This window comes from Scylla paramamosain, chromosome 46, assembly GCF_035594125.1.
Source record: "Scylla paramamosain isolate STU-SP2022 chromosome 46, ASM3559412v1, whole genome shotgun sequence".
Taxonomy (NCBI): Eukaryota; Metazoa; Arthropoda; class Malacostraca; order Decapoda; family Portunidae; genus Scylla; species Scylla paramamosain.
This window is the reverse complement of record NC_087196.1, coordinates 6,265,858-6,275,857: the sequence shown is the minus strand read 5'-3', so window position 1 is coordinate 6,275,857 and position 10,000 is coordinate 6,265,858. Positions and strand designations below refer to the sequence as shown.

The window sequence follows — 10,000 nt, the reverse complement described above, 5'->3', positions numbered from 1 at the left end:
CCTCTGCAAACACCACCACCACCACCACCACCACCACACTAACCAACTGACTGAGAAACTGATAAGCACAAGTATTCTTCCATCCACCCACTGTGCTACCATCCCCTTATACAAACACAAGAACCTGCCCTCCACACTTAGCCAGGCAGAACACGAGGCGAGCGAGGCATTAGCACGTCACTTAGGGAGTCACGAGAGGAGGGAACAAGGGAGAGGGTGCAGCATGCGATTTTGGCACTCCTCTCTCACTATAACTGTTTCCTAAAGCCACAGGGAAGATTAGTCAGGTTGTCAAGAGTGTTTCTCCTGTGCATCATGTAGAAATGCTGTTAACCTGTCACTAGAACCACAAAAACACGTGTAATTTCGCAGCTATTTTTTCAAAGGCCACAGAAATTATTAACTAGGTTTTTCAAGAGTGTTTCGCCTCTTGATAATGTAGAGATGTTGTTAATCTGTCACTGGAACCGTAAAAGCACCTTGAAGAACCCGTGCAGCCTCGTCTAGAACCTTTGGAATGTACTAGTGATGTGGCCAGCAGTGTTTCAGAATACAGGACCTTCACGCACATAGCCAGTCATTTTCTTTGGAGCCGTGACGTTGTGTGATGATTGTTAAGGCCGTTAGGTTAGGTCAGGGGGTTGTTAAGTGCAGAACTGAGGAAATTACTGGTCTTCGTTAATCATTCTGGCATCGTATGAATTATTTGAAGGAAGACACAGGAAAGAAAAATAAAAAAAGAAGGTTAATTTTGTCTCGTTACGTTACAGAAATATTGACTATGAGACTCTAGGGTTCACTTTTTGCTGACTGTTGGGGTGACTGGTAAGTGGTGGTGGTGGTGGTGGTGGTGGTGGTGGTGGTGGTGCAGCTACCCCTGTTATTAATATTACTGATGTTATAAGCTTTTTTTTTTATTAATCTTACTAATGTTTCCGTTATCGCTATTACTAAGAGTACTTTTTACTGCTACTACTTCTACTACTACTACTATTACTACTACTACTACCACTACTACAACTACTAATAATAATACTAATAATGATAATAATAATAACTATAATAGTACTAAAAATACACCATGTAGGGAAGTATTTTATTGAAGTTTGTCAAATTACAGAACGTTTTTCTCATGTCGAAATGTTTTGTACCACTTACCGTAATGAGAGAGAGAGAGAGAGAGAGAGAGAGAGAGAGAGAGAGAGAGAGAGAGAGAGAGAGAGAGAGAGCACATTTCCATCCCATCTCAAGTGAAAACATCCAAAATTTTTAGTTAACTTTATCCTTTCCTTTTCTTTTTCTCTTTATTACTCTCTCTCTCTCTCTCTCTCTCTCTCTCTCTCTCTCTCTCTCTCTCTCTCTCTCTCTCTCCTTTTCTTATTTATTTTATTCCTGCCTTCAGTTTCCCCGTGTTTTCTTTCCTTTGTTCCTTATTTCCTTTGCTTTATCCTGCATTTTCTTTTCCTCACAAATTTAACTATTATTTTGTTTCCGTCCTTTCCTGTATTTTTGCTTTTTATCCTTCCCTTGCTCAGTTCCTCTCATTTTCTTTTTATTTTTCCTTCCCGTTTTCTGTGTATATATCACATTTTCCTTTTTTCCTCATCACATTCTCCTCCTCGACACTTCATTTCACATTTATATGAAAAAAAATGACATAAAAAAAGTTTCCACCATGATTGTTTTCCTTCCTTCATGTCAAATTTTTTTAGTGTACATTTTTTCCCTTGCCTTTTTTTTTCCTCCTCGTACGCTTCATATTTTTTTTTTCCTCTGTTTTTATTTTCATGGTGTAATCTTCACGTACTCTTTTCGTCTGGCAATATCTGTCATGCATAGTACATTCTCTCTCTCTCTCTCTCTCTCTCTCTCTCTCTCTCTCTCTCTCTCTCTCTCTCTCTCTCTCTCTCTCTCTCTCTCTCTCTCTCTCTCTCTCTCTTAGTACCTTTGTCAAGAGAGACAGAACCACACACAGATTTTCTTTCTTATATATTGTTGAGCTTCTTCTCAATCTTCTTATGATAAGCTCTTGTTCTCTGTCCGTCTGTCTGTCTGTCTGTCTGTCTGTCTGTCTGTCTGTCTGTCTGTCTGTCTGTCTGTGTCTTAGATAAGCTTTTATTTTTTTCTTTTCTCGCTATTTTTTTCTTTTTATTCTCGTTTTTTTCTGTTTATTTTAATTTATGCTATTTCTATTTTTTCTGTATTAATTTTTTTTCTCTATTTTATTCGTTTTTTTTTCTCTCTCTCTCTCTCTTTTTCTATTCTTTGCTCATGTACCTTTCTTCTTGATTATTCTCATTTCCTCTTCTTTATTGTAATTTGTGTAACTCTCTCTCTCTCTCTCTCTCTCTCTCTCTCTCTCTCTCTCTCTCTCTCTCTCTCTCTCTCTCTCTCTCTCTCTCTCTCTCTCTCTCTCTCTCTCTCTCTCTCTCTCTCTCTCTCTCTCTCTCTCTCTCTCTCTCTCTCTCTCTCTGTCTCTCTCTTTCTCATACTGGTACTCATAAACAAACTTCAAACACTTGGACACTAGACACACACACACACACACACACACACACACACACACACACACACATGAGAGAGAATCAGAACCCATTATTGGACTTTGTGATGCTGCAGAGTACAAAGTGAGGATACGAAGTGAAGAGAGAGGATATAGTACCAAAGAGAGAGAGAGAGAGAGAGAGAGAGAGAGAGAGAGAGAGAGAGAGAGAGAGAGAGAGAGAGGTAGCAAGGAAGGAGTGAAGGGAGAGGAAGTTACTGATGTGGTAAGGTAGGAGAAGGAGGGAAGGAGAGAAGAAGGATGGGTAGAAGGGAAGGAAGGAAGGAAGGAAGAAAAAGGGAGAAAGGGAGAGAGAAGGATAGGAAGAAAGGAAGAGGAAGATAGGAAGAAAGGAATTAATTTGGTTTTGTCTTCACTGATGTTCCCTTTATAATGTGTGCGTGCGTGTGTGTGTGTGTGTGTGTGTGTGTGTGTGTGTGTGTGTGTGTGTGTGTGTGTGTGTGTGATTTTACCCCGTTTTCTTTAGGGATTAGCATCATACATCAGCCTATTTTAATTTTTTCCTCCCTCTTCCACAAAAAAAAATCAATAAATATTCAGAAATTTGATGTATTTGTGCATATGTGTGTGTGTGCGTGTGTGCGTATGTCCGAGTCTAAGGACACACACGCGGTGATTGCTGTGCTTTCTCTTGATTGCAGAATTTTTCCCTGCATGGCCGCGTTTGGGAAATCAGCGGGAAACAGAATATTCAGTCTTGGATGTTGTGTGGTGGCGGTAGGACAGGGGCGGAGGGGGGAGACAGCAGGGAGGGGGTGAGGTGGGGGACAGGAGGCTGGACCGGGAGGCGAGGGGCGGGAGGAGGGAAGAAGCGGGAGGCGAGGGGCGGGAAGCAAGTAGCGGGAGGTTCTGAGAGAGAGAGAGACTGGAAAGGAGGGTTTTGCAAAGGAGGGCTGGAAAAAAGGGGAAATTTTGGGAGGGAGAATCACAAAAAGAGATCTGGAAAGGGAAGGAAGGGGGTGGAAGACTGGAGAGAAGGAAGGAAGTAAAGAAGGAATGAAGGAAGAGGAAGGTATTGATGTGGTGGAGAGGAGGGAGGAAAGATGGGAAGGAAGAAAGGGAAGAGAGAGACAGAGATTAAAAGGAAAGAAGAAAGAAAGATGCTGGAAGGAATAGCTGACTGGAAGAGAAAGAATAGAAAGACTGGAATGTTGATTTTAGGAGTGGAAAAGGAGGAAGTGACTGGAAGGGAGAATAAATTTTGTAATGGATGTCTGGAAAAGAAGAATACCAGAGGGGAAACTGAAATAGAAGGAAAGATCAAATTATAAAAAGTGGAATATATAGACTGGAATAGAAAGGAACTGGAATGAAGGATCTGAAAGGAAGGGTTGGGCAAGGAAGGAAGAAATGGAAGAGGAGGAATAACGAGAAAATAACCGATAGAAAATACTGAAAGATGAATCACCGACTCAAATGGAAAGGAATGAAAAATAAACAATGAACTAGGAAGAAAAACAGAAGAGAAGGAAAAGATATTGAGGGAAAGGGATGGAAAAGACAAAGAAAAGACAGGAAAGAGAAGAATAATGGAAGATGAAAAAAAGAGGGCTGAAAAAGAAAGTTAATGAAAAGAAAACACTGAATTAGGAAGAAAAACAGTAAGAAAATGAAGAATATTGAAAGAAAGGAAGGGAGTGGAAGAGAAATGAAAGAGAGGGAAAGAGGGACATAGAGAAAGGGAAGAGGAAGAGTGAAAGGCAAGAGGAAAGAGAGAGAGAGAGAGAGAGAGAGAGAGAGAGAGAGAGAGAGAGAGAGAGAGAGAGAGAGAGAGAGAGAGAGAGAGAGAGAGAGATGATACTTTTATTCACTCTAATTTATTTTAACTCACTAAAAGGGGAAAAAAAAATATACAGAAAATATATAAAAGGCGTGAATGTGCCAAGTTCATCATAGCTGTCTGTTAAATGTTGCATCAGCGCTTCCTGGGAAAAAAATAAAGAGAGAGAGAGAGAGAAAGAGAGAGTGGCATAAAATAGGTTGAAAAAAAGGAAAAAAATAAACACATGAACAGAAATACAACCCTTTTTTAACCCTTTTCGAACATTTTTCCCCCCTTTGCCATTTTTTAGACTTTATTTTACGTGTGAACATTGCCGATTCTCATTTTATTTATTTTCATTTTTAGCAGCATTTTTTTTTCGTGTTAATTCATTTGTAGGGCGATAATGACGTAATTAATTCAGGTGCTACAGGTAATTCCCCTGATAACACCTCACCTGGATTGTACGTCTGATGGCACTGCTTGTATTTACCTGTGCCCTGCCTCACCTGTATTTGTAAGGGTTCTTTGCCTATATATATCTGTATCTTGCCTGTGTTTACCTGTATTTTTCTCACGTAAACTGTATTATTGGTCAAATCTGTATTTACTTGTAGTTTATCTCTCGTTAACCTGTCCTAGAGAGAGAGAGAGAGAGAGAGAGAGAGAGAGAGAGAGAGAGAGAGAGAGAGAGAGAGAGAGAGAGAGAGATGAAAGTAAATTCTTGGCGTTTCGGGAAGAAAGAATAATATTGCATTGTTCTCTCTCTCTCTCTCTCTCTCTCTCTCTCTCTCTCTCTCTCTCTCTCTCTCTCTCTCTCTCTCTCTCTCTCGCTCTCGCTCTAAGAAAGAATAATATTGCATTGCTCTCTCTCTCTCTCTCTCTCTCTCTCTCTCTCTCTCTCTCTCTCTCTCTCTCTCTCTCTCTCTCTCTCTCTCTCTCGGATTTGATCTTTTTCAGTATCTTTTAATTTTTTTTACCAAAGTGCATAAAAGATTGAAAAATGATCCTATAGATGGATTAATCAAGGTTGCTTCTCTTATTCCTTTTTATTTCCATGTCTCTTTTTCTTTTTCTTTTTAGTGTAGGACATTTTTCCTTTTCCTTATCATTTTTTTTTCCTTTCTGTTTCATTTTCTCTACTCGTCATTAAATTTTCATGCCCTAATTCACGTTTTTATTAACTTTTCCCTTCTTTTCTCTCTTTTCTTCAATTTTCATGTCTTCCTTTGTATTTTTTTCTTTTTCCTCCTTTTTTTCCTGTTTTCCTTTCCTTGTTTGTCAGTTTTTCTGTTTTTATTTTGATTTCTTCATTAGTGATTCAGTTTGCACGTTTTCTTTTACATTTTTCTTATTTTTACCATATTTTTCTATTCTTTTTTCTTTTCTCCTCTTTCTCCTACTTTCGTTTGTCATTTTTATTCTTTTTTTGTGAGACTTCTCCATTTATATTGTCCCTTTTTCTATTAATCGTTTAATTTTCATATTTTCTTTCATGTTCTTCTTATTTTCCCGTTTTTTTTCTTTTTTTTTACCTGGTCAATTTTTTTTCTTATTTTTACACTTTCTTTATTAATCACTCAATTTCTATATTTTCCTTCACATACTTCTTATTCTTCAACTTTTTCGCCTTTTTTTTCCATATCTTCTACGCCAGTTTAATGTTTTCCTCGTTTTTTTCCCTTTTTCCTTCTGTTTTTCACTTTTTTCCATTTCTTCTTCGCTAACTTAGTATTTTCCCTTCGTTTTTCCCCCGTTCTCCTTCTGTTTTTCCCTTTTTTTCATTTCTTCAAAGCCAATTTAGTTTTTACTCGTTTTTTTCCCCTTTTTCCTTCGCCAATTCAGTTTCCCGTACTTTCCCTTCCCTTCGCAATTGTTTCCCTCCAAAAGTTGAGGAAGGGGATCCACTGACGGTCTTTATGCGATTCAGTTTTTTTATTTATTTCCTTGACTTTTTTTCCCGTTTTCAATACCTTTATGTATATTTTGTTCCTCCCAAGCTTTTAAAAGTCGCCTTGATCTTATTTTCTTTATATTTTTCCCTTCCTTCCTTATTGTTTTTGTTTTTGTCTTGTTTTTTTTTATCGTCTGTCTTTTGTTCTGAAACTTTATTAATGGAATCGAATATATTTTTTTTTGAGTTTTTATTTTATTTATTCACTTGTTTATTTTGATTTTTTTCTATTTATTTTTGTTTTGTTTTCTTTATTCCATTTTCTTTCTTCCTCTAGTTATTGTGTTTCTCTTCCTATTATTTGTTTGCTTCATTTCCTTTTCTTTCTTTTTTTATTTGGTTATGTAATCTTGTTTCTGAAAAGTACAAGAGAGAGAGAGAGAGAGAGAGAGAGAGAGAGAGAGAGAGAGAGAGAGAGAGAGAGAGAGAGAGAGAGAGAGGAAGCATTAATTGTCTTTTCCATGTCGTATAGTTTTTGAATTAATTTCTCTCTCTCTCTCTCTCTCTCTCTCTCTCTCTCTCTCTCTCTCTCTCTCTCTCTCTCTCTCTCTCACTCTCACTCTTTCTTTACCGATTGGCACACACACACACACACACACACACACACACACACACACACACACACACACACACACACACACACTACATACGTACACACAAACGTACACGAGAGGATAAAGGATTAACTTACACAAATGAAACTGCCTTTACTATTTTTTTTTTTTTTTAACTACCGAATTACTAATGTTGAAAGTGAAATAGCCCCGCGAGACTGGCCCAGAAATAAATGAAAAATAAATGAACAAATACATAAATAAAAGAAGGGGCCAGATTCCCAAAAATTGAAACCACTTAATTGGTGAAATGTGAATCCTTTTATATTTTTAATCTTTCTAATTGGTTTGTCTTTTTTTTTTATTTGTTGACTTTATTTAACACACTGGCTTTGCTGAGAGAGAGAGAGAGAGAGAGAGAGAGAGAGAGAGAGAGAGAGAGAGAGAGAGAGAGAGAACTAATAAACAGACACACACATAAAAAAAAGAACACAAACTAAAAAAAAACATAAATAAACAGAAAGACAGACAAACAGAAACAAACACACACACACACATACACACAGACAGACAAACAAAGAAAAACACAGACAGACAAACAAACAAAGGAACTAAAACCAGTAAAACAACAAAACAAAACAAAACAAAACACACTTGACCACTTCAGAGAGAGAGAGAGAGAGAGAGAGAGAGAGAGAGAGAGAGAGAGAGAGAGAGAGAGAGAGAGAGAAACCTGGGCAGAACATCACACTTGCAAGTTATATTGGAATACGTCAGGCAAACAATTGAAACACGACGTACCGAGGCATTCTGGGACTTGTATCCTGCTTGTGTGGGAGTGATCTTGTCTGTGGGGCGTCAGGTGCCATTAGGGGATCAGTGCGTCAGCCAGGAGAGGAAGGGTGGGAGGGATGGAGGAAGAGGGAGTGAGATAGGTGAAGTGATGAAAGGAGAGATGCAGGGACGAGTGATAAAGTTTTTTCTTGTTTACAAATATTGATTGATTGGTAGATAGATAAACAGATAGATAGATAAAAAGATAGATAAGTGGGTAAATAGATAGACAGCAGTTAGTAGTAGTTATAGATCAAGTCTTTCTATTTATTATTATTTATTTATTTTTTTCTCTCTAATATGGAAGTTAGTGTGGGTGAAATGAGTAAATTCAAGTTACATACAACATTTTCATTTTCACATTTGTACATTTAATTTTTCTTATTTTGTACTGTAATCCATGTTTTTTTTTTATCACTGCTCTAACTTTCCCTCATTATCATTAAACGTACTGTAAAAATTATAGCAAACATGAATTATTTACTAATCTATTTATTTACATACATATTTACTCATTCTATGCAACACAAGTGCTTAACTATGGTGACAGTACAATGTGTATCTGACAAGTCTTAGGCAATTAGAGGAAACAGTCGTTGAGAAGGAAATTTGCTTTACTTTGTGTTGAAATTCAAGTTGAAATAAACCTGGATGACACGAGAACCTTGCTGCTACTACTACTATTATTACTACTACTACTACTACTACTACTACTACTACTACTACTACGGTGTTTTTCTCGTTAATCCCTTGTCAAGCCTTTGTCATTTCCTCGTAAAATATATATTGCTGTTTAATACTCTCTGTTGATCCCTACCTAGTTCATCCGTGTGTTCTGCTTGATGTTCCTTTGTTCATCTTTTGGTAATCCTTTATAAGAGATCTGTTGATGTTTGCAATCCCTCTTTAATCCCACGTTAATCTCTTTTAATCCTTTGACACTCCTTTAAAGAACTGTTCACTGTTAATTCGTACCTTGTTGATCCTTTGTATATTTTGTCAAGTACGTTTACTGTAAGTTTTGTCACTCGTTTTATTAATCCTTTACTATTTTCTTGTTCATCCTTTTAGTTAACTCTTTGTTATTTCATTTTTAATCCGTTTAGTTAATCCTTTGTCATTTCCTTGTTAACCCTTTTCGTTATCCCTTTAATATTTCATTATTAATTCTTTTTATTAATCCTTTGTTATTTTCTTATGAATCCTTTGTTATTTCATTGTTAATCCTTCATGTTAATCCCTTGTTATTTTCTTATGAATCCTTTTATTTCATTGTTAATCCTTTGTGTTAATCCTTCGCTGACCCCTTTGTTAACCTCTGTAATCCTTCATTAGTCCCTTGTTAAATATTTGTAATCCTTTGTAAATCCTGTTCTTTTGGGAAGCTTCTGTTAATCCCACTTATTTAATCCTACATAAAAAGATCAGTAGCTACCCAGAATTCCGTGCTAATCCTGCGCTAATCACTTGTAGATGCCTTGTAAATCATGTTCTTTTTGTACCCCTTTAATCTCTATTTAATCCTTAATAAAATAATCAGTTTTTTCCCATAATCCCACGCTAATCTCTCGCTAATCCTTTGTTTAACACTTGTGATACTTTGTTAATCCCAAGTTGAACGGTTAATCCCTTGTAAAATGTAATCCTAACAGAAGCAACGGTTAATCCCTTATGTGTGATTCTCTGTCCAAGATCAGTATCTGAGAAAATCGTCTTTGTTAATCTCTTGTAGCGTGTGTTCGTTATCTACACGCCTGTTAATCCTTTTTGTATTATGAAAATATCAACTGGCAAAAATCACCTTGTTAATCTCTCTAAGTCAATCATTCTCCATCTACACATCTGTTAATCTCTTCTGTATAATAAAAATATCAATTCCTGCCAAAAATCACCTTGTTAATCTCTCTAAGTCAATTATTCTCCATCTATGCACCTGTTAATCTCTTCTTTATAATAAAAACACACGCTTGCCCAAAATCGCCCCCCAATCCCTCAGTAATCCCCTGTACGTGGAGGAAACAAGAGGAAACAAGTCCCAAGTTCCTACCTTTAGCAGCGGAGGCCTCGTGACGTGACGGGGAGTTGCGGTAACGCGGGCAAACTTGTGCGCGCGTCACACAGGTGTCTTGGCAGAACCACACGGAGTTAGGGAGTTGTCGTAAGTCTTTCCTTTTCACCCTTTTCTCTTCCTCTTTTCCGTGTCTTTTCCCTCACACTCTCTCTCTCTCTTGCTCTCTCTCTCGAGGACACAGAAGAAGCAACTCTGTTTATTACACTTTGAATTATCTTCCTCCTCCTCTTGTGATGTCTCGCCGTGATAATTACAACGTTCT

At 37.4% G+C, this 10,000-nt stretch overlaps 1 protein-coding gene and 1 long non-coding RNA gene across 2 annotated transcripts in view; one reads left to right on the top strand and one right to left on the bottom strand.

Annotated features, from left to right (window-relative positions):
* The window catches only part of LOC135094692 (uncharacterized), a 199,737-nt gene that overhangs the window by 183,459 nt on the left and 6,278 nt on the right, over positions 1–10,000 (top strand). The window lies entirely within an intron of this gene.
* LOC135094693 (uncharacterized) overlaps positions 1–10,000 on the bottom strand; it is a 91,894-nt gene that overhangs the window by 77,718 nt on the left and 4,176 nt on the right. The window contains exon 2 of the long non-coding RNA XR_010263925.1: positions 9,715–10,000. This exon is cut by the window's right edge and continues 65 nt beyond it. This is a non-coding gene — a long non-coding RNA (uncharacterized LOC135094693). The remainder of the gene's footprint in view (positions 1–9,714) is intronic.